We start from the raw sequence: 23,856 nt of genomic DNA on the forward strand, positions 1-23,856 counted from the left end.
GTTAAGAAAAATCCATACAGCAATTAAAATGTGTTAATTAAATAAGCTAGTCACCTTTAAAAAAAAGTTCTATTGATTCCACCATAGATGACGACAGTGGGATGCCTTCATGGTGTCATTTAGGTGTGGAAAAATATTTATAATTTATAATATATATATATATAAAATTAAAAATGCTATAGTAATTAGAGTCAAAATGAATTGTGTTACATAAAAGCAGAATTAAGGTTAAGAGAACTTGACTTTAAAGGTTAATAGCAAGGACAGTAGAATGATGGCAAAGAGGTATTTTAGGTTAAGGTAAATCTTATCCAAACATTCAGCAAGTGAAATCTTTGGGATTTTTTGGTCTTGCTCTCAGAAGGGTCATTTACATTATAGCAAGCCTCCTGGCATAAGATTTTAAGATTCTAGACAACAACAACCCTGTATTTGTTTTGGAGTGGTGGGGTGGAATGTTTATGTTTCTTGGCACCCATATAAATTTTTTAAGAGTCCAGGTGACTGGGAGAATGGAGACTGGTTTATAGCTTGGCCTTCACAATTCATGTCTCACCTCTAAGATCAGTAGGTGGAGCAGCCCTGAGAAAATGCTGGGAGGGGGGGATTCTTGTTCCTTGCACAGAAGTCTCTGGTCCCTTTTAATGACATGCTCCAAGATAATTAAACTGCATATACAGCAGAGCCTGTTCTCTTCAATATTCTGAACTGCCAAGCATGTGCTATGCAGGGCTGGCCCAAGACAAATTGCTACCTGAGGCAAAGGACAAGATATCATCCTCCCTCCCATGTAGCTGGCCTTGTAGCTGAACCTTATTTTAAGACTGGCCATAGGGCAGCTTCTGCCACTGCACATGAGGACAGTAGGCTAGCTTAGGAAGCACGTGGCAAATGTCATCCTAATGTTGTAGTAGAGCCGGCCCTGGCTCTGGGTAAATAAAATAACAGAATTGTAGAATTGGAAGGGGCCACCAGGGTAATCTAGTCCAACCACCTGCAATGCAGGAAACTTTTGCCCAGAGATTAAGAGTTTCATGCGTTGCTGACTGACTACCCATAGTAATTTTCTGTTTAACTTCAATGAAGTGTATTCATAGTCAGTGCTTTGTAGATTGTTACCAAATGTCAGAAGCTTGGTCTTAGATGCTGTGATACACCAGTTGGGCCACCTTGCTGCTGCTTCTTCTCAATCATAAATGATGACTTTCAGTCCTCTCCGTGGAAAGCCAGCACACCCCACCCTCCATTTGGAGAGGTCTGACTCGTGGCAATTATAACCGCAATGTTTTTATAGGTTAAGCTTCAATCTTATACACATGTACTTGGAAACAAGGCTGCAGACCTAACTGTACTTACCTGGGAGTAAGCTTGCTGTATTTAATAGGACTTCTGAGTAGGTGTGCATAGGATTGTAAGTTCATGGAAGTCAGTGGGTCTTACTTTTAAGTATACATGTATATGATCGATTTGGCAGGCCCCAAACATGACAATTGAGTAAATATAGAAACGAGAAATTAATGTTGTTAAAATGGATATTTATATAATACTTATAGTATGCAAAACGCTTTACACTCTTAACCTTGATCAGCATTAGAATGCTATTGATTACTGCTCCCATACTACAGGTGGAGTTTCAAGGATTAATATGTTTTCTAGATAAGGCTTCAAAAGCAGAGACAATATATAAAAATGTATAACTGGAATATTAGAATGTATAACTGGAAAGTCCCCTCCAACAACAAAAGCCTACTAAAATGTAATAATACATATAACCAGTTTACTGCTCCTATCATTTCTACTACTGATATTACTACAGCTAGTAACAGTTCAATTGCTGCTTAATTACTGAGATCATAATCATGATTAAGCCAATGTTTATAGATTTCTTGCTTAACTTTAATGTTTCAGATGCTTCCTGCAAAGCGATAAGGCTCTAGACAGATACAGCAGATCATGTGAAATTCTCCACAAGAGTTCATTGCAGTTTTGAAGCTCTGGTGACACTGATAAATCACTGCAACTTCACTTTTGGAGTACATCAAATATCACACACACATCTTGGGCTTTACAATCTCATTAGGGTTATTCACTGTCCCTAAACAAATCAATAAGTGGTCCTTACAGCAAGCAAGAACAACAACAAAAAAACCCTTTTGAATTTTTGCTACCAGAAAAGGGGGGGGGGGGGGGGGAGAGAGAGAGCATTCTTACATGAAATCTCATTTGTTTTCATTCCAGTTATATATTTTTCAACACTAGAGGGCAATATGTTCCCATTTTTCCTCATACAAGAATTGCTATCACCTCTTTTACTACCGAGACAGCTTACAAAACAAAGGGCTTCGCAATCAACCTCAGAGTCGCAACGAGCTAAAGAACAGGTTTAAAAGTGTATTGGAGACTTTACTGCTAAAACAATATAATGTAAATTCTCATAGATAATATACTGCTATCATATTAATACTTACAATATTTCTTACTTTGGACCAGTAGGACAGGTGAAATTAGAAGGCTGGTGTTTTCTCTCTTTTTGTCTTTCTTTCTCTTAAGGTGAGTTGGGCACCAGAATTCTAAGCTATGAAAATAGTATTTGGTGAAAAAGAAAATCTGTTTTGGATTAAATTATTGATAATATAGCTAACAAAATCCCAATCATGAGGAAACATCTTGACAGATGCAGGTTTATTTTTAAATGCTCTCCTTCTGTTTTCTAATTTTGGAAATATGAAGGCACAAACTAGTCAAAATTAAGAACATTTAAGTTCTGTTCACATCAATGAAAGTGTTAAGGCTATGCTTAAAATCTCTCATTAGATTTAATGGGATTTAAAAGCACTTAACTTTGGTGGGGTTGTATCTATGATCTGTAAATTAGTACGGCTATAGCAGGGTGATATTGAAAACAATGGCAACTTGTGACTGCAAACATAATATTCCTTGGAGTTATGAACAATATGGTAGATAGAAGGTCCCCCCCCCCCTTTTCTTCTCTCTTGATTGCACAACATACACATTTCTGTTTGGAGAACTGTATTACAAAACTCAGAAAAATGCTAATTTCAAAGGCCAGCTGTGTTTATATTTGTGTATATTTAAAGGAAATGACAATTACATATTTTCCATCTTTACAGTGAAGGGGTTTCTTGTCTATCAGTTTCACCGCTGCTTTTTCAAGCCACTATAGTAGAAATAAAATATTAAGATGGGATAATTTTGTGCAAAGATTGTGACGGACAGCAGTGAAACAGACAGTCTCTTCCTTCCACCAGTTACATAACAAATCAGAAGAAGCTCCTTTGCTTTAATAGCAGAACTTACAATGGGCTTCAAAATCAAAACCCCTAGTCAATTTCAACTCTACAATGAAAGGAGCAATTCCTTCAAGATGGGAATTTACATCAGCAGTTTTCAGTAAGCAATGTGATCTAGACACTATTTATAAACTTCCTGTCCTTCTTAAAACTTTGATGGTATCTCAAGAGCCAAATGCAAAGCAACCACTGTTCACTCACTTCTCAGATTTAATGGGCGGAAGAGTGGAACTGTTCGAATGCTATTTCTGAACAGAACTACTGGGCAGTTTTCCTCTGAGTATCTGTTTTTGGGAATTGTGGGTGGGGAGAATGCAATTGCACTTGGGGTCCGCTCATGGGCTTCCCATAGGTCACTCTGAAAGCTGGGTGCTGGGTGAGAAGGTCCAGCAGTGTTCTTCTTACGTTCTCATCTTGATATTGTATGAAGTCCCTTGACCTCATTGAACATTGAACCCCAGAGATGACATCCCTTGATGAAACTGGCTCCCTTAACAACATAGGTCTCATGCTCCTCAGTGCCTGTTGAGTGTGCAGAGTAGGAGCTGATTCATTGCTGGTGGAGTTCTGGGCTCTAGGCCAGAGGACTATCCCTTTAAGGCTTCAAAAGAGGTGAGTGGACAGAACTTGGGAGAGATAAAAGGCTTCAGTTTAACCCCAGACCTTGCTGGAGCCAGTTGTCTGCTTAGAGATACCCAAGACCCCTGCAACTTTAGATTGACCCTAATCTCTACTTCCTTGATGAAGCATTCATCATATCCCATGGACTTTTGTTCAGGACAGTATATCAACACTGCATATACTTTCTCTTTATATAGGGGTGATGCTAGACATGTGGTTGAACTAGCCAGAGGCCACTGCATGGAATACATGCAGAGAGAGCTTTGCGGCTGAAATTTTTCTCTGCTGTTAATGAGCAGTTATGGATTCCTCCATGCATGCCTGTGCCACACATTGCCTTCATAGAATCATAGAATCATAGAGTTGGAATAGACCACAAGGGCCATCGAGTCCAATCCCCTGCCAAGCAGGAAACACCATCAGAGCACTCCTGACATATGGTTGTCAAGCCTCTGCTTAAAGACCTCCAAAGAAGGAGACTCCACCACACTCCTTGGCAGCAAATTCCACTGTCGAACAGCTGTTACTGTCAGGAAGTTCTTCCTAATGTTTAGGTGGAATCTTCTTTCTTGTAGTTTGGATCCATTGCTCCGTGTCCGCTTCTCTGGAGCAGCAGAAAACAACCTTTCTCCCTCCTCTATATGACATCCTTTTATATATTTGAACATGGCTATCATATCACCCCTTAACCTCCTCTTCTCCAGGCTAAACATGCCCAGCTCCCTTAGCTGTTCCTCATAAGGCATCGTTTCCAGGCCTTTGACCATTTTGGTTGCCCTCCTCTGGACACGTTCCAGTTTGTCAGTGTCCTTCTTGAACTGTGGTGCCCAGAACTGGACACAGTACTCCAGGTGAGGTCTGACCAGAGCAGAATATAGTGGCACTATTACTTCCCTTGATCTAGATGCTATACTCCTATTGATGCAGCCCAGAATTGCATTGGCTTTTTTAGCTGCCGCGTCACACTGTTGGCTCATGTCAAGTTTGTGGTCAACCAAGATTCCTAGATCCTTTTCACATGTACTGCTCTCAAGCCAGGTGTCACCCATCTTGTATTTGTGCTTCTCATTTTTTTTGCCCAAGTGCAATACTTTACATTTCTCCCTGTTAAAGTTCATCTTTTTTTGTTTTGGCCCAGTTCTCTAATTTGTCAAGGTCGTTTTGGAGTGTGATCCTGTCCTCTGGGGTGTTAGCCACCCCTCCCAGTTTGGTGTCATCTGCAAATTTGATCAGGATGCCCTTGAGTCCATCATCCAAGTCGTTGATAAAGATGTTGAATAAGACCGGGCCCAAGACAGAACCCTGTGGCACCCCACTAGTCACTCTTCTCCAGGATGAAGAGGAACCATTGATGAGCACCCTTTGGGTTTGGTCAGTCAGCCAGTTACAAATCCACTGAGTGGTAGCATAGTCAAGACCGCATTTTACCAGCTTCTTTACAAGAATATCATGGGGCACCTTGTTGAATGCCTTGCTGAAATCAAGGTAGGCTACATCTACTGCATTCCCTTCATCTACCAGGCTTGTAATTCTGTCAAAAAACGAGATCAGGTTAGTCTGACATGACTTATTTTTCCGAAATCCATGCTGACTATTGGTGATCACAGCATTCCTTTCTAGGTGCTCACAGACTGTTTGCTTAATGATCTGCTCCAGAATCTTCCCTGGTATTGATGTCAGACTGACTGGGCGATAATTATTTGGGTCCTCTCTTTTCCCCTTTTTGAAAATAGGGACAACATTTGCCCTCCTCCAGTCTGCCGGGACTTCGCCTGTTCTCCAGGAATTCTCAAAGACGACTGCCAGTGGTTCTGAGATCACATCTGCCAGTTCTTTTAATACTCTTGGATGCAGTTCGTCTGGCCCCGAAGACTTGAATACATCTAAACTAGCCAAGTATTCTTGTACTATCTCCTTAGTTATTCTGGGCTGTGTTTCCTCTGCTGAATCATTTGTTCCAAATTCTTCAGGTCGGGCATTGTTTTCTTTATCAGAGAAGACTGAGGCAAAGAAGGCATTGAGGAGTTAAGCCCTTTCTGTGTCCCCTGTTTGCATTTCACCATCTTCTCCTCTGAGTGACCCCACTGTTTCTTTGTTCTTCCTTTTGCTACGGACATACCCATAAAAGCCTTTTTTGTTGCTTTTAACCTCTCTAGCAAGCCTGAGTTCATTCTGTGCTTTAGCTTTTCTGACTTTGTGTCTACATGTGCTGGCTATTTGTTTGAATTCCTCTTTGGTGGTTTCCCCCCTTTTCCATTTTTTGTACACATCCTTTTTTAATCTTAACTCAGTTAAAAGTTCTTTAGATAGCCACCCTGGCTTCTTTAGGCACCTTCCATGTTTCCGTCTCATTGGTATTGCCTGAAGTTGTGCTTTTACTATCTCCTTCTTAACAAACTCCCAACCATCATGAACTCCCTTTCCTTTTAGTATTACTGTCCATGGGATCTCACCCAGCACTTCCCTAAGTTTTATGAAGTCGGCTTTCTTAAAGTCAAGAAATTGAGTCCTAGTATGCTTGGCTGCTCCTTTCCGCTGTATAGTAAACTTTAGAAGAGCATGATCACTCGCGCCTAATGATCCTTCCACTTCTACCCCACTAACCAGGTCATCAACATTGGTTAGGACCAGATCTAAAATGGCTGTTCCTCTTGTTGCTTCTCCCACTTTCTGGACAATGAAGTTGTCTGCAAGGCCAGTGAGGAATCTGTTTGACCTTATGCTCTTGGCTGAGTTTGACATCCAACAAATATCCGGGTAATTGAAGTCCCCCATTACTACTATCTCCCTTCCTTTTGCATTCTTGGTCATCTGTTCCAGGAAGGCATCATCTATGTCCTCCGTTTGGCTTGGGGATCTATAGTAAACTCCCACAATGAGGTCTCTGTTATTCTTCTCTCCCTTAATTTTGACCCAAATGCTCTCACTTTGGCTTTGAGGTTCTAAATCTTGGATCTCTTCACAGGTATACACATCCCTGACATATAACACCACTCCTCCTCCTTTCTTGTCTGGTCTGTTTCTCTGAAATAGATTGTATCCCTCCATTATTACATTCCAATCGTGGGACTTATCCCACCAGGTTTCAGTGATGCCTATTATGTCATATTTAGTTTGCTGTACCAAGAGCTCAAGCTCATCTTGTTTATTTCCCATGCTTTGCGCATTAGTGTACAGACATTGAAGTCCATTAATCATTCCCCCATGTCTCTTATTTAAGGATTTTTTGCTCCCACCACTAGGTCTGCGTGCTGTTTGCTCCATTTGGTCTATGACATTTGGATGATCATCTTCATCAATTGATAGACTCCTACCTTCAGGAGCACTGTCTCCCTCCCCCACAGTAGTCAGTTTAAAGCCCTTCTGATGAGGTTTTTGAGATTTTTGGCAAAAACATTCCTCCCAACCGTTGTGAGGTGCAGCCCATCGCTTGCCAGAAGTCCATCTTCAAGAAACTGCAGTCCGTGATCTAAGAATCCAAACTGTTCCTGTTTACACCATTTGTGAAGCCAGCTGTTCACTTCCACTATTTTTCCCTCTCTCCCTGGGCCACGTCGTTCAACTAAGAGGACAGATGAGATGACAATTTGTGCATTTAATTGCTTCAATTTACTGCCCAGAGCCTCGTAGTCTCTTTTGATCTTCTGGAGGCTATTGCTTGCAGTGTCATTGGTTCCCACATGAACCAAGAGGAGGGGGTATTTGTCAGTGGGTTTTATGATTCCTTGCAGTCGTTCAGTTACATCTTGGATCTTAGCCCTGGGGAGACAGCACACCTCCCGAGACATCTTGTCAGGCCCACAGATCACTGCTTCTGTTCCCCTCACTAGGGAATCCCCTATCACCACTACATGCCTCCTCTTAGGTTTGGTCGGGGTTCTTCCGTGAGCTGTCCGTTCCAAGGTCGCCTGCACATTCCCTGAGGACTGACTTTGCTGCTCGTCTTCATATACCTGATCGACTGTAATGAGGGAGAGATCCTCAAATGGAGTCTGTTCTTCGTCTTCCATGCTAGGGGAGAGGACTTCAAAGCGATTGTGTATTTCTAAACAATCAGAGCGAACCCTGGGCCTCCTACTTCTTTGAGTCACGTTTCTCCATATATCTGGCACCTGTGTTGGTGAACTAGCCTCCTTCTCAGGGGTGTCCCCTGTCTTCTCCTTGGTGGAGACGGTGTTCTCTGTTGCTTCCTAGAAGAGCTCCAGCTCTCTAATTCTTTGGAGCGTAGCTACACGTTCCTCCAGTTGCTGGACTTTGTCTTCGGGAGGCAGCTCAGTCTTCCCTGTCTCAGATTCTCAATGCTTATCTTCTCAAGCTGGGCTGAGGATGCAGTTGAGCCATCGAAGACAGAAGGATGCACAAATGAGGACCGTTGGGGAGATAGATTCCGTTTCCTGTTATTTTTTTGACCATTGTGAATGTTTCATTATATAAGGACCGTTGTACCGATTATGAGCATTTATAGCAATTATTCTTGAGAGGCAGCAAAGTGCAAGGCTGCAGGCCACATCTCTTTGTCAGAGGTAATAGCTGGTCTTCAACAAAGTTTCACTCAGAGTAGAAACATTAAATTAATAGACCTAACTTAGCCATGTCTATTCATTTCAGTAGGTGGATTTCAGTGTAGCGTTAGCTGGGATATGAGGTCTGCTTGCACACCAGGATTGCTCCCCTACATTTCTTCTGCAGGTTCCCCCAACTCTCCAGAGCTAATTTTGGGAGCACATGGTTCAGGTGGAGGAGAGGCAGGACAATCCCATTGCATGAGAGAAGCTTGTTCCATGCATGCAACAAGTTAGTTGAATCTAGCCTAATGGGTCTACTCTAACATAAAGTTAGTTGAATGCCACCATGTATAGCAGCTGTTCCCAGAGGGTTGGCTATGGATCCATGTGGCTCTCGCATTGACTAAACTGTATTTGAAGTGTGTATTTGGGTGTGTTTTGTAGTTTGTGACAGTAAACCTGTTGAAGGTTTGGTGCCAGAGATCGATGGCTGATGGGCAGCATCTGGCACAGAGCACAATTCTTTCATCTCTGGGTCTTTCATTATAAAAAGGACCCAGTCCCACGATTCCCTTTTATGCCCATGCTCATGTTTCCAGAATTTGCAAATCTAATGATTGTGTTCTGAACCACTTCTCTTCTCCTAAGTAATATACAGACTGAATACTGAAACAAAACTGTGGCCAGCGCCTAGACAGTTTCCAAGATACTACAACTCAATACATTAAAGCGTATCATTGGGATTTGAAAATGGGTTTTGGCTACATTTTGGACCATGTGTCAAGTCATTGCTCTGAGCCAATTTGATTTAATTGAATTTTGCAAGTAACTTTTTTTTTGGTGAGACACTATCAAATGCTTTTCGGTGAAGTCCATATATATTACATTTACAGCTGTTTTTGTACTGCTGCCAGCAACACAATCAAGTTTCTGAGGTATGATTTGCTTTCCTCTTTCAGCCAGGAGACCTGCATTAATGCAACATTAAGGTAGCTCTGTTAAAAATAAAAAGAGCCGGGCGATGCAAATGCAGAGGCTCAAACAGCAGCATTAATATGCACACATACTCAGTGGGTTTTATGGCGCACAGCTGGTGACTGAACAGCAATGGTAAACTAAAAGCAAAAAAGGGAAAAAATATTATCGATGTGATAGATAACTCTTTTATTTTATTTGTCTCCCACTCCTCATTTCTTTACTTATCCTTATCCGTTGCTTTTGTATCATACAGTACTCAAGAACGCAGTTAACCACCTCTCTGTAGCCAGGTCTCCTGGGACTAGATAGCATATGATGCCACATATCCTCTGCTGGGATATGATATAAATCTCCTTTCCCCTGCAAGCTCTTTGCATATGCCAGGGTTTACAAAGAGCATGGGATTAGAGCCAACAATAAGTGCAATGGGAAATAGATACCCACATACACACACATTAAGGAATTCATACATTTGGTTTCTCTCAGTTTCTCATTTTTCAATTCCACATTACCATATCACTTTTGTGACTTAAAAAACAATCCTAATGAAACTGCATCTACATTTTAATACAATTTTTACTACTTACATTTTTTAATGCAATTTGCGTATAAAGACATTTCTGCAAAGCAATTTTCCCTATTGTAATGCATTTGTATGTTATTTTCTCTAGCACATATTTGTATGTAAGTAAATTTTTATTTATACCCCGCTCTCCCCGGCCAAGACCAGGCTCAGGGCAGCTAACATAACATATCAAATACATTAAAACACAATCAAGCAATTGATTAAATTACAGCATAAAATTAGAATCAGGATAAAATTAGATGACTGCCCATGAATTACAACCATAGGGGTCGGGAACCTCAAGTATTCATCAGGGCCAGCTATCCATGTTGGTCCCACATGAGCCGATAAGAGGGCCAAAGAGGTAACTTACAGGTTCCCATAGAGGGGGGTCAAACTGGGCCCGGACCAACGGCCAGGCGGAAGAGCTCCGTCTTGCAGGCCCTGCGGAAGGATGTCAAGTCCCGCAGGGCCCTGGTCTCCTGTGATAGAGTGTTCCACCAGGCTGGGGCCAAAGCCGAAAAGGCTTTAGTATATTTATATGCACATTTTTTGAACACATTATTTGGCTGGAGAACTGCATTGCATGATTTGTTTCAAAGACCGTTGTGTTTTGGTTTGCATATGAATTGGGAATGTGTACTTCTCAACCCACATGCAGGGGATCCGGTGTGCAAACAGAGCTCTGTATTACCAGAAGCTGTCCTTTTATCTCCTAAGAGTTGTGGACTATTTGGGGTATGTGACAGGAATCCCCACCTCATGGAAAAGAAAGAGTGCCATCTCAGATTGCAAGAAGTTGCGCTGTGCACATAGGAACCCCGCAAAGTTTTGGACCACACACATAACATCCAGCAGCAATATGTCCTAATAGAATGTTTCACCAAGGAATGTAGAATAATTGTGATAGAGAAGATATGCACTTAAGGTTAAGCTGCACATGGAACAATTAATAGTATTACTAGACCACTGTTGTCTAGTCCTTTGTGGCCAGTTTGGCTATATCAGCCTGATTAGAAAATCAGGATGTGAGATAGGAAGAGAAATGTTTTCCCATACATTTTTCTCTCCTCTCTACAACACTCCAGTGTTTTGATTTATAGTTGCTTTAGAAAAAGAAAAATCAGATTCAAGAGACACATGTCTTGTTTCACCATTGTGGATTACTCTTAAAGTGCAGGTTTGCAGGACTACTTCTACTTAAACTCTCAGAAATCATACCTCATTAATGAGGTATAAATTAACTTTTGCTGTGTGCATAGCTTAATACCATGCACTCCACAGCTGATCCTCCTGTATCACAGGGAAGAGGTGGTAAATCTGAAGTCACAACCAGCACTGTGTTACACAGGATAAATAACCACCACCACAAATTGCATTTAAAATGTTCTAAGCATTGTAAAGAGATAAAAGGCCACGTCACGCACTACAAGCTCAGACTAACCTTCCCACACCATATATTTAAAGCACAATAAAAACACATTGAAAGCATCTTAGGAACTGTAGCTTGTTGACTGTAGTTCTGTAATAGGAAACAACAGTCTCCAAGAATCTTTGGGGAAAAGCTATATGTTTTCAATTTCTTTTAAATGTATGTGGTGGATGTGATCTCATGATACAAAAGGGGAAAAAAGGAATGATAGGGGAGAGAAAAGCAAGCATTAACACAGGGTGTTCTTTCTGGCAGAGAGGGGGAAACTGGGCTCCTTCAGCTGCTCCTTCTCTGGTCGATAGATTTTTAAAAATAACCTTTGTAATGTGCCTTATTTCACTTTCTGGTTTTGTATTGCACCGTCTTGTGTTTTTAAGCTTCCTGGTGTGGACTGCACTTAAAAAGAGAGCCTGTCAATGAGTTCATGACGATAGATGGGTCCATACTGATCTCCTTGCCATGGTGGTCTTTCTGGGAGGCAGCAGGTACAACTTCCCAGTGACTCCTGGTCCCCTGGCCTGGAGTGTGTATCCCTCCTGTTCTGCAGACCCAGGACAAGAGATAAATGCTGAGAGTTGTATAGATGTGGAAAGAATAAGTGAAAACTTCCCTAAATCCTGGGTTGTAATACGAAGGCATTTTGTCTGATATTCAACTAAGCCAAAATCGTGGTCATAAATTTTAATGGGTCTGTTCTAAGTAAAACTGAGCAGAATACCACCCTTTTAGATTACATGCATTTTTACATTTCTTTAGTTGATTTCACTTGGCTAAACTGGCAATGTAACAAAATCCTAGTGCCTTTGAAGTAACGGATTTGGAGTGTGCATCATTTTCTGTGTGCACATTCAGGACTTGTTTGCCTTTCTGAATGTAGATAAAACTCATGACAATGTTGGGGAAAGCAACTGAAGTTCATTGATGTGCTTTGGCACTCAAAAGACTAGCTCAGGTTAAATTTGCCATTCCTTTAGAAGAGATTTGCCAATGATTACCAAGGTGTTCCAGCTCTCAGCGCATGTGTGAAACAGCCAATGAATTCTACTGCCTGGCACTTTTGTGGTGCACTAGAATCTTACAGTGTTCCATTAGATGCTGTCTATGTATATGACTACAGTGGTCTGTAAAACGGTTGGGGCAGCAGGGATATAAAAGTCTATGACGCACTAAAAATATCACCAATGCAACATGAATGCAAAACTCCACAAACCACTAAACATTTATGGTAGCAAAGAGATTGCATTTCCCTTTACAGCATAAAGTTTCCCGAACTTCTACAAAAAGTTCAGCTGTGTTGTGTTTCCAGGGTTAAAGCTGCTGTGGCATTCCTGCCCCCCCCCCCCCTGGAATGCTGACACTATTTGAAGCATCTTGCAATGGTTGCTTGAATACAAACACAAAGTAAATTAAAAGGATTTCTTTTTAATTAATACAACAACAACACACTGATAGTGAATATAGAAAGAGTCAGTGGGCCTGGATTGGGTTCTGCTCTTGGTTGTGTTAGATAGCCGAGACTATTATTTCTTTGTCTTTCAAACTGACCAATTTGTTCATGGAGCAACAACCCCATTTTTTAAAAAAAGCAAAGTCTGGTTCTGTCATACACCCTTTTTTGAGTAAATCCCATGGAAATCAGCATATAGAGAAAGATTACATGCATGAAATCCATGTTGGTTTCTCTAGAAAAAAATAACCGAGTGGGATACTAGAGTCCTCCACAAGAATTTTTTTGGGGGTGGGATTTTACAAAACATTTTGAATTCCAGCACAATATTATTTTCCACATATTGTTTTATGAGAACCACTTTATAAGCATGATGGTGTAAGAAATTGCTACATAATAGGAATTCTAAAGTCTTATTAAATGATTGAATGAGCTCTTGCACTTCGAAACAAACCTGGGTCATCAGTCCCCACTGATTTCAGTAGGTCTGAAACCAGATAAACTAATGTACTTCCACTTCAATGATTTGTAGAGAGAGCTGTATGAAAAATTCCCTATACATTTATTTATTTATTCTAATGTGTACATTTTTATATTACTTTGGTGGTTTTTACATGCTCAAGACATGGGCAAGGGCAATGTTACAAAATGTGAGAATCTTTAAAGAAGGGATATGAATACACCATGTACCATCAACTTCTGTGTGCTGTAGAAGTGGCACATCCAGTACCTGTTGCCTTTTTCTAGCTATGATTGCTCTTGCAATTACATTTCTATGCAATCCTTTCAACATAGCTTAGGTCAAGCAATGACTCGTTATATGAAGAATTATTTTGTGGTGCTATGTGATGGAAACGAGAAGGTACAATAAATGCACTGTTCTTTTTCCACCTTAAAAGAAATAAAAAATCGCTTTATTTATTTATTGCCTCAAACCCAAGGAGGTTTACATCGACATGACCAAAGTAAACTTACAGTAATATTCAAAGTGACAATTCAAAGGCAGTGATACATAAATATCCAAAAAGTTAAAACATCCAGCTTCTCACATAAATGCATGATGTATGACCCACCAAGTAATTTCGTTGTCCCCGAGAGGGGGCAATGACAATAAAGATATTATTATTATTATTAATTATTATTATTATTATTATTATTATTATTATTATTATTATTATTACCATTAAAAACAACCCAGCAGATGAGAAAACATCACCAACCAAATGCTTGGCAGTCAAGGACTGGTGCTGAAAAGAGGACCATGTTTATGAAAGGCAGCATCCCTGAAGAGAATGCTCCATAATTGGGGGCCCACTATTAAGGAGTCCTCTGTCTTATAGCCACTCACTGTACTTTTGCTGGAGGATGGCCACCAATGATTTCCTAAGGGTCCAGACAGGTTTATGCAGAGAGAAATGTTCCAGAAGCTATGGGCTTGTAAGTCAAATCCAGCACTTTGAATTGTGCCCCAAATGTATTAGAAGCCAGTGCAGTCATGCCAGAACTGCTGCTGTAAGTCTGAACTGCTGGTCCTCATTAGCAATCTGTTTGCAGAATTCTGTACTGACAGATGTTTCTGGACAGGCCCACATATAATACATTGCAGTACTCTAACCAGAAGGTTTTCTGAACACAGATAATTAAAATTAGTTACAGATGGGTAGCCGTGTTGGTCTGCCATAGTCAAAACAAAAAAAATTCCTTCCAGTAGCACCTTAAAGACCAACTAAGTTAGTTCTTGGTATGAGCTTTCGTGTGCATGCACACTTCTTCAGATACACTGAAACAGAAGTTGCCAGATCCTTCTATATAGTGAGAAGGTGGGGAGGGGTATTACTCAGAGGAGGGTGGGGATGGGTGATTGGCAGATAGCTGTGATGAGCCTGTTGACGACTATTAACGACTGCAGTAGGTCTTACAGGGAAAAGCAAGGGGTGAGAAGGTGAAAAATGGCTTTGTCATGTATAGTGAGATAAGAATCCAATGTCTTTATTCAGGCCATGGTTTTAAGTTTGGTAATGATTTGCAATTCAGCAGCTTCTCTTTCCAGTCTATTTCTGAAATTCCTTTGTAGTAAAACAGCTACTTTGAGATCTTGTATAGAATGTCCTGGGAGATTGAAGTGTTCTCCTACTGGTTTCTCTGTCTTGTGATTCTTGATGTCAGATTTATGTCCGTTTATTCTTTGGCGTAAGGTTTGGCCTGTTTGTCCAATATAGAGAGCTGAAGGACACTGTTGGCATTTGATGGCATACACAATGTTAGACGATGAGCAATTAAATAGTCCAGAGATGGTGTGTGTGATGTTGTTGGGGCCAGTAATGGTGTTGTCCGGGTGTATGTGGCAGCAAAGTTGGCATCTGGGTTTATTGCAGGCTCTGGTGCCAGTGTCCGTGTTAAGTCTGGTTGTAGTATTATTGTGGGTTAGGAGTTGTTTAAGATTGGGTGGCTGTCTGTAGGCAATGAAAGGTCTTCCTCCCAGAGCTTGAGAAAGAGAACTGTCATTGTCCAGGAGAGGTTGTAGATCTCTGATGATGCGTTGTACTGTTTTAACTTGGGAGGTGTATGTGATGACTAGAGGAGTTCTGTTATTTTCTTTTTTGGGTCTGTCTTGCAGCAAGTTCTCTCTGGGTATCAGTCTGGCTCTGTTGATCTGTTGTCTAACTTCATCTGCTGGGTATTTTAGTTCTAAAAAGGTTTGCTGTAGATCTCTTAGGTGAGAGTCTCTGTCTGTAGAATTGGAACAGATACGGCTGTAACGTAGTGCCTGGCTATAAACAATGGACTGTTTGGTATGTTTGGGATGGTGGCTAGAGGCATGTAGATATGTTTGTCGGTCAGTTGGTTTACGGTATAAGGTGGTGTCTATGCGCCCATCCTGTATTTTTATAGTAGTGTCCAAAAAATGTATTTCTTGCATAGATTGATTCATTGTTAGGTTGATTGTGGGGTGAAAATCATTGAATTTCTGGTGGAAGGTGTTCAGGGTCTGTTGACCATGTGTCCAGATGATAAAAATATCATCAATGTATCGCAGGTACAAGAGAGGTTTGAGTGGGTAGGAGTTTAGGAAACGTTGTTCTAAATCTGCCATGAAGATGTTGGCATACTGTGGGGCCATGCGGGTGCCCATTGCTGTGCCGCTGATCTGAAGGAACAGGTCATCACCGAATTTGAAGTTGTTGTGGGTAAGGACAAATTGGCAGAGTTTGGTGGCAAAGTCCGCTGTGGTTTTATCTGAAATGGTGTTCCTTATAGCTTGTAAACCATCGTTGTGTGGGATGTTGGTATACAGAGATTCCACATCCATAGTAGCTAGTATAGTGTTGTTGGGAAGATTATTTAAAGATTGTATTTTCCTCAGGAAATCTGTGGTGTCACGTACATAGCTGGGAGCACTGATGGCATATGGTTTCAGAACAGTGTCCATATAACCGGAGACACCCACTGTGATAGTGCCAATACCTGAAATGATGGGGCGTCCTGGATTTCCTGGTTTGTGTATTTTAGGTAGAAGATAGAAAGTTCCTGGTCGAGGTTCTGTTGGTGTGTTGGTGAGGATCTGTTCTTGGATGTGTGGGGGTAGCTCCTTAACAATCTTGTTCAGTTCTTTTTTGTATTCTTGTGTGGGGTCTGAGTCCAATTTTATGTAAAAGGCGGTATTGGAAAGTTGTCTGTGAGCCTCCTGGATGTAGTCAGTTGACTGACTACATCCAGGAGGCTCACAGACAACTTTCCAATACCGCCTTTTACATAAAATTGGACTCAGACCCCACACAAGAATACAAAAAAGAACTGAACAAGATTGTTAAGGAGCTACCCCCACACATCCAAGAACAGATCCTCACCAACACACCAACAGAACCTCGACCAGGAACTTTCTATCTTCTACCTAAAATACACAAACCAGGAAATCCAGGACGCCCCATCATTTCAGGTATTGGCACTATCACAGTGGGTGTCTCCGGTTATATGGACACTGTTCTGAAACCATATGCCATCAGTGCTCCCAGCTATGTACGTGACACCACAGATTTCCTGAGGAAAATACAATCTTTAAATAATCTTCCCAACAACACTATACTAGCTACTATGGATGTGGAATCTCTGTATACCAACATCCCACACAACGATGGTTTACAAGCTATAAGGAACACCATTTCAGATAAAACCACAGCGGACTTTGCCACCAAACTCTGCCAATTTGTCCTTACCCACAACAACTTCAAATTCGGTGATGACCTGTTCCTTCAGATCAGCGGCACAGCAATGGGCACCCGCATGGCCCCACAGTATGCCAACATCTTCATGGCAGATTTAGAACAACGTTTCCTAAACTCCTACCCACTCAAACCTCTCTTGTACCTGCGATACATTGATGATATTTTTATCATCTGGACACATGGTCAACAGACCCTGAACACCTTCCACCAGAAATTCAATGATTTTCACCCCACAATCAACCTAACAATGAATCAATCTATGCAAGAAATACATTTTTTGGACACTACTATAAAAATACAGGATGGGCGCATAGACACCACCTTATACCGTAAACCAACTGACCGACAAACATATCTACATGCCTCTAGCCACCATCCCAAACATACCAAACAGTCCATTGTTTATAGCCAGGCACTACGTTACAGCCGTATCTGTTCCAATTCTACAGACAGAGACTCTCACCTAAGAGATCTACAGCAAACCTTTTTAGAACTAAAATACCCAGCAGATGAAGTTAGACAACAGATCAACAGAGCCAGACTGATACCCAGAGAGAACTTGCTGCAAGACAGACCCAAAAAAGAAAATAACAGAACTCCTCTAGTCATCACATACACCTCCCAAGTTAAAACAGTACAACGCATCATCAGAGATCTACAACCTCTCCTGGACAATGACAGTTCTCTTTCTCAAGCTCTGGGAGGAAGACCTTTCATTGCCTACAGACAGCCACCCAATCTTAAACAACTCCTAACCCACAATAATACTACAACCAGACTTAACACGGACACTGGCACCAGAGCCTGCAATAAACCCAGATGCCAACTTTGCTGCCACATACACCCGGACAACACCATTACTGGCCCCAACAACATCACACACACCATCTCTGGACTATTTAATTGCTCATCGTCTAACATTGTGTATGCCATCAAATGCCAACAGTGTCCTTCAGCTCTCTATATTGGACAAACAGGCCAAACCTTACGCCAAAGAATAAACGGACATAAATCTGACATCAAGAATCACAAGACAGAGAAACCAGTAGGAGAACACTTCAATCTCCCAGGACATTCTATACAAGATCTCAAAGTAGCTGTTTTACTACAAAGGAATTTCAGAAATAGACTGGAAAGAGAAGCTGCTGAATTGCAAATCATTACCAAACTTAAAACCATGGAGACACCTGGCCTGAATAAAGACATTGGATTCTTATCTCACTATACATGACAAAGCCATTTTTCACCTTCTCACCCCTTGCTTTTCCCTGTAAGACCTACTGCAGTCGTTAATAGTCGTCAACAGGCTCATCACAGCTATCTGCCAATCACCCATCCCCACCCTCCTCTGAGTAATACCCCTCCCCACCTTCTCACTATATAGAAGGATCTGGCAACTTCTGTTTCAGTGTATCTGAAGAAGTGTGCATGCACACGAAAGCTCATACCAAGAACTAACTTAGTTGGTCTTTAAGGTGCTACTGGAAGGAATTTTTTTTGTTTTAATTAAAATTAGGTTATCCACATGCTGATTGTTGCCTTTTTAAAGGCACTCTACACTACAGGGACCACTTGGATCACCAATGATAGTGATGGATCCAGGGATATTCTGCAAGCGGCAACCCTACTCCATTGTAAGACCCCACTGGCACCACACTGCCAAAAATCTGCAGCCACCACCATCCCATCAGCAGATGCTTTGAGGTGACATAGACTTTTTATGTCAGGGTGGCCCTTCAGATGTTGTTAGACTCCAATCAGTCCTTACTCCTAGCATGATGGGAGTTGTAGTGCACACCATGTTAGACACCTCTAATTATATACCTGCTGGGATTGTGGGAGTTGAAGTCCAACAAATCTAGAGGGTCACAGGTTTCCCGTTGCTGTTATATGTGAATTTACACTAGGGACGGAAGGAAAAACTGATTCCGTTTGCATTTAAAGGTGAACTGACCAAATTTGCATGTTCTAAAACAAAACAGGAACCAAAACCCAGCCATTCTTCAAAATTTGCACTTCTCCAAATTTTGCAATGCAGTTCTGCAACCAAGTGTACAAACATGAATATACTAGGGTGAATTGTGCATCAACATGTATATACTGATGGAAAGAACGTAAAGTAATGCATTATAAGAGAGGAAATTAGTCTGCAAAAATGTGCATATTGCGATAAATTCACACTAAAATGCTGATGAGTTTTCATGGTTGTTTTTTTTTAATGCAAACTGATGTGGAAATGTAGAGCACTGAATTTAAGATTTGCCAGGCTCAACAGACAACAAAGCCTAAAACTCCCACCTCTTACGGTTCTTGCTCTGTAACTTATATGGGGGAAACGTAGCAGGAAAGAGGGAATCTGCAGAAATTTGGCAACTTTACTTCAATATACACAGGCTAGGATCCAAAGAGACATTTTCTGGATATTTGTGCTTTTCCAAACAACTTCTCCATATGTGGAGTTCTTCATCCTTCCCCCCCCCCCCAGTCTCCCCCACAAAGCAGTTATGTCAATCAATGGATTAAGAGCAATGTGATGTTAGTGGACATCAGCACCTGGATGCACAATTCAGCCTTTGTTTTATTCCTCTCCAGCTAGCTTGCAGAAGAGTTTGTTTCACTAAAATGAATGGGGGTTTTGTGCATCCGGTTGCTAATTTTAAAACCAGGCAATCAAAAAAATGGGTGGGAGGTGGGGAATTGTTCACAACTACAGAACAACAATATCTATATCAGAAATCAAGCAGGGCACATTAGCCTGTTTATTTACTTATCCATTTAACTCTAGCCTGGTTTCCAAGTTGCACAAAGTAATAATGCTGCTTTATTCCTCACTATTCCTCACAGTACGCCACATCTAGAGTACTGTGTACAGTTTCAGACATCACATTTTAAGGATGTAGACAGCAGCAGGGGTGAGGCCACAATGCTGGCTTCTCAGCAGTAGGAGGGGCAAGCCAGAAGCAAGTTCAAGATGGTGGAGATGCACCAGTGGAACCAATCCAGTATTCACACTGGTGCACCTGCACAGCCCTGACCTCGCTGATGACTGGCCCTTCCCTTAATCTCTCCCCATAAACAACAGCAACACTGCTGCTGGGAAGATAGAACTGCAGCTCCACCCTACTGGGTGAACCACTTCTGGATTGGTAGATTGGAACACGTTCACTGGAGGGCAGCGAAGATGTGGAAAACAACTAATCCCAAGGGTGCAATTGAAGTGCTGGGGTGCAAGTCAGGCTGTAGGCTGACATACCTTTATGAGAAGGGTACAGAGAGAGAAACATCTAACCTTCCTAGACTGTCCTAGTTGTGCAGACCTATTGACCTTCCTTCAGTGACACCATCAGTGCTGCTGACCTCATTTCCTGCTTCCTCTTCATCCTCACCTTGGAAGAAGAGACAACCAAAGCAATCATAGCTCTTTGTACCTCCCCCTTAGTTAGACAGAACTAATATCTTTCCTATCAACTATGTATTTTCCTGAATACATTTTTCTGTCTTATTTTCCAAATCCAGAATCTCATTGTGATTATATCCATGGATAAAATGTGCTCCTCCAGCTGGGATTCAGTTAAGCTTCCAAGCCGCATGTTAACTCTAAACACCAACAGGGCTCAAATTATAGGAAGGTCAATTTCAGTTGAACATTAGGAGGTGCATCAAGCAGAGGGGTGGAGGGAAGATAGCCACATGTTTGGCATATGGGTTTCCTACACTGAGTTGGAAGAGATGTCCTGCCCTGCATGCCCTGCTCCATCTTTAGGGTTCTATGTGTTTCTCGCATGCGGGATTCTGTCTTTTAATTAACTAAGCAGAATGTGTATTTGTCCCCCAGGGGCTAAAAAGAAATGCTTGCTGCAGAGAACTGGCTGAGAAGAGGCTCAGACATATGGCTAAATTACCCCTCCAGGACAAGATACATCTTGCCAATGCAAGTCAGGATGCCCCATCCCCACTTGCTAACCTGTGCTTTGGGCCATGGGCTATTAGGCTTCTGGTTACTGCACACTCCTGCTGTCAATGTTTGTGCACATACCACACCCTATTACATTTCCAACTCCTTGAATGATAGAGGCATTCTGAGTGCGTCAACATTGTGTTGGGCTGCTGAATTTCCCAGCACACTCTTGGGTGTTATTAAAGGATGCCAAATGTTCTCCTTCACACATTCCGTGGCATTCAAGAGCTGATGCTTTGTTCTCCATCTCCTTGTCTATCAGGATTTGTGAAAACTGCAAAAACAACACTTCACTTGTCGCTTTGCACTTTAGACCGATTTCCCTAGCCGCAACACACAGGTCAATCTGTATTATGAACACTAAACTGCATGCAAACAAAGCATGTATATTGCACAGCCTTCCTTCCCCCCACTTGCTGAAGTTGGTTCCTACTGAGCAGCCCTGAATGCCCCAAGATTCAAAGGTAAAAGTACACCACATTGTCAGAGTAGCCTTCCCTCTATTCCAGCTATTATCTCACAAGGAATGGGGGCTGGAACTTGTGAGCAGAGCAGAGCCCAGTAAGGCTTACATGTTGCATCTTCATCTTAGTGCCGCTAACATCTGCCAAACTGTCAGTGTTCATCAGGCTGAAACTGCATTCCTAAACATCACTAGCAACACAAATATGGTACAGACGATCCTATATTAAAACTTAGAATAAAAGAATCATAGAGTTGGAAGGAACCCCAATGGTCATCTAGTCCAAACCCCTGCAATGCAGGAATCTCAACACACAGTCCCCCATCCACAGTCCCCCAACCACACGAGCAGTTTTATTGCTGCACAATCTTCTGCATTATGAACTTTTCTGCTTGTTCTGCTAAGTGGGGCCCTGGACGCCTGTCCCAAAGTTTAGCCCTGATGGCACCACTGAAAATGTGAAGAAGCAGAGAGGGACAGCCTATGGAAAGGGTTGTAGCTCAGTGGTAAAGCATCTGCTGTGCATGCAGAACGTCCCAAGTTCAACCCTTAGCATCTCCAGGAAGGGCTAGGAGAGAGCCCTGTCAGAAATCCTGAGTAAAAAATGTTCCCCACCCTTATTCTACGTGAACTGGAATATACACATGAATATAGCTGGTGTACCACTGACAACCATAAAGAAGGCTGATTGCCGAATAATTGATGCCTTTGAATTATGGTGCTGGAGGAGACTCTTGAGAATCCCATGGACTGCAAGAAGATCAAACGCATCCATTCTTAAGGAAATCAGCCCTGAGTGCTCACTGGAAGGACAGATCATGAAGCTGAGGCTCCAGTACTTTGGCCACCTCATGAGAAGAGAAGACTCCCTGGAAAAGACCCTGATGTTGGGAAAGATGGAGGGCACAAGGAGAAGGGGACGACAGAGGACGAGATGGTTGGGTGGTGTTCTTGAAGCTACCAGCATGAGTTTGACCAAACTGCGGGAGGCAGTGGAGGACAGAAGTGCCTGGCGTGCTCTGGTCCATGGGGTCATGAAGAGTCGGACACGACTAAACGACTAAACAACAACAACAACAACCACTGACAAAGATTTCTGTGATCATGGGAGCTTGAAAAAATGCTACAGACAGAATCCACACGTGTCTAATTCACATATTATGTTATGTATACTTGTGCATTCATAAGGAAGGTTGACAGAAAGAAGACTCCCAGAGCAGCCAATACCTCTTCTGAAAACAACCTGTACATCAGCTCCCCTTAAAAAGATGGGTAAAAAACCGTCTTCTCCAGATTTACAGTTCAGAGAAGGAGGTGTTTTCATGACCATCTACTATTTCCTGAACTTGGAATGCTTGTTGACCTACCGTATTTTCCCATTGTGTCTTTCTGTACCCTTTCACTTCCCAACTTAGGTTCTGCTTTCTACGTCCAGCCTTTTTCTCAGGAAGTGGAGAAGAAACAGGTTGGTCTCAAAAATCTCTGGATCTGAGCCATCTCTAATGATGTGCTGCAAGAAAGGCAGAATGGGAAGCAGCCTCAGGTGGAACACCCTGAAGATGGCCCTCAGGCTATTCAGACGAATTTGGCGTCATATAATATTAATAGTCAGGAACACTTTGGGACCATTTTTAACAAGACAAGAAAACTGTAGATGTAACCACCGCTCACCGTTAGTCATATTGAGATGGGGTCGAGGAGATGGCAAAATATGATCAGGAAAAGAAAAAGTTATTCTTTTGCTTTTTGATGCACTCATGGGAAAACCTGCCAAGCCTTCTAAAATGTTCAGTGGTGCAGGTAGGTAGTTTTAGACACTGGGCTAAGGGCAGATCCACACTGTACATTAAGAGGATGTTCAACACACATTAAAAGCACATGACTTTCCCCAAAGAATGCTGGGAACTGTCGTTTGTCAAGGTTGCTGGACATGGCTGTTTTGTGAAGGGAAAACAACCATACCCAAGATCCTTTGTGGAAGTTATGGGCTTTAAATGTTGAATATGTTTTAAATGCATAATGTGAATCTACCCGTGATGGCTTGATCCCCACCTATTTAAATTGAAATGTGAATACTTCAAAGTGTGGTATGCCATCCGTGCAGTTTTTGAAGGTCCTTCTGCTCATTCTGTCAAATGGGGCTCTGGTCATTGGCCCTAAAACATCACAGCAAATACAAATAGCACATTAGGGGAACGTTAGGGTCACTGCAGACAGCATGTTCCACATGGAGGGATATTTGCACAAAGCCCAATGCAATATGGTACCTCCTTTTCCAAGATACTGCTTTATGCATGACCCAATATTCAAGCACACACCATTGTGAGCATGAAACAGAACAGAGAATGAGACT

General features: G+C 41.9%; 1 protein-coding gene across 3 annotated transcripts in view; it reads right to left on the reverse strand.

Moving 5' to 3' along the window:
• NDST4 (N-deacetylase and N-sulfotransferase 4) overlaps positions 1-23,856 on the reverse strand; it is a 133,381-nt gene that overhangs the window by 103,271 nt on the left and 6,254 nt on the right. Inside the window, exon 2 of one of the 3 annotated variants that reach the window (XM_028743692.2) lies at positions 2,469-2,575. The exons of the other annotated variants lie outside the window; for them this stretch is intronic. The gene's annotated coding sequence lies outside the window, so the exon portion shown is untranslated. The remainder of the gene's footprint in view (positions 1-2,468; positions 2,576-23,856) is intronic. 3 annotated transcript variants of the gene reach the window in all.

Source organism: Podarcis muralis, chromosome 9 (genome assembly GCF_964188315.1).
Source record: "Podarcis muralis chromosome 9, rPodMur119.hap1.1, whole genome shotgun sequence".
Classification (NCBI taxonomy): domain Eukaryota; kingdom Metazoa; phylum Chordata; class Lepidosauria; order Squamata; family Lacertidae; genus Podarcis; species Podarcis muralis.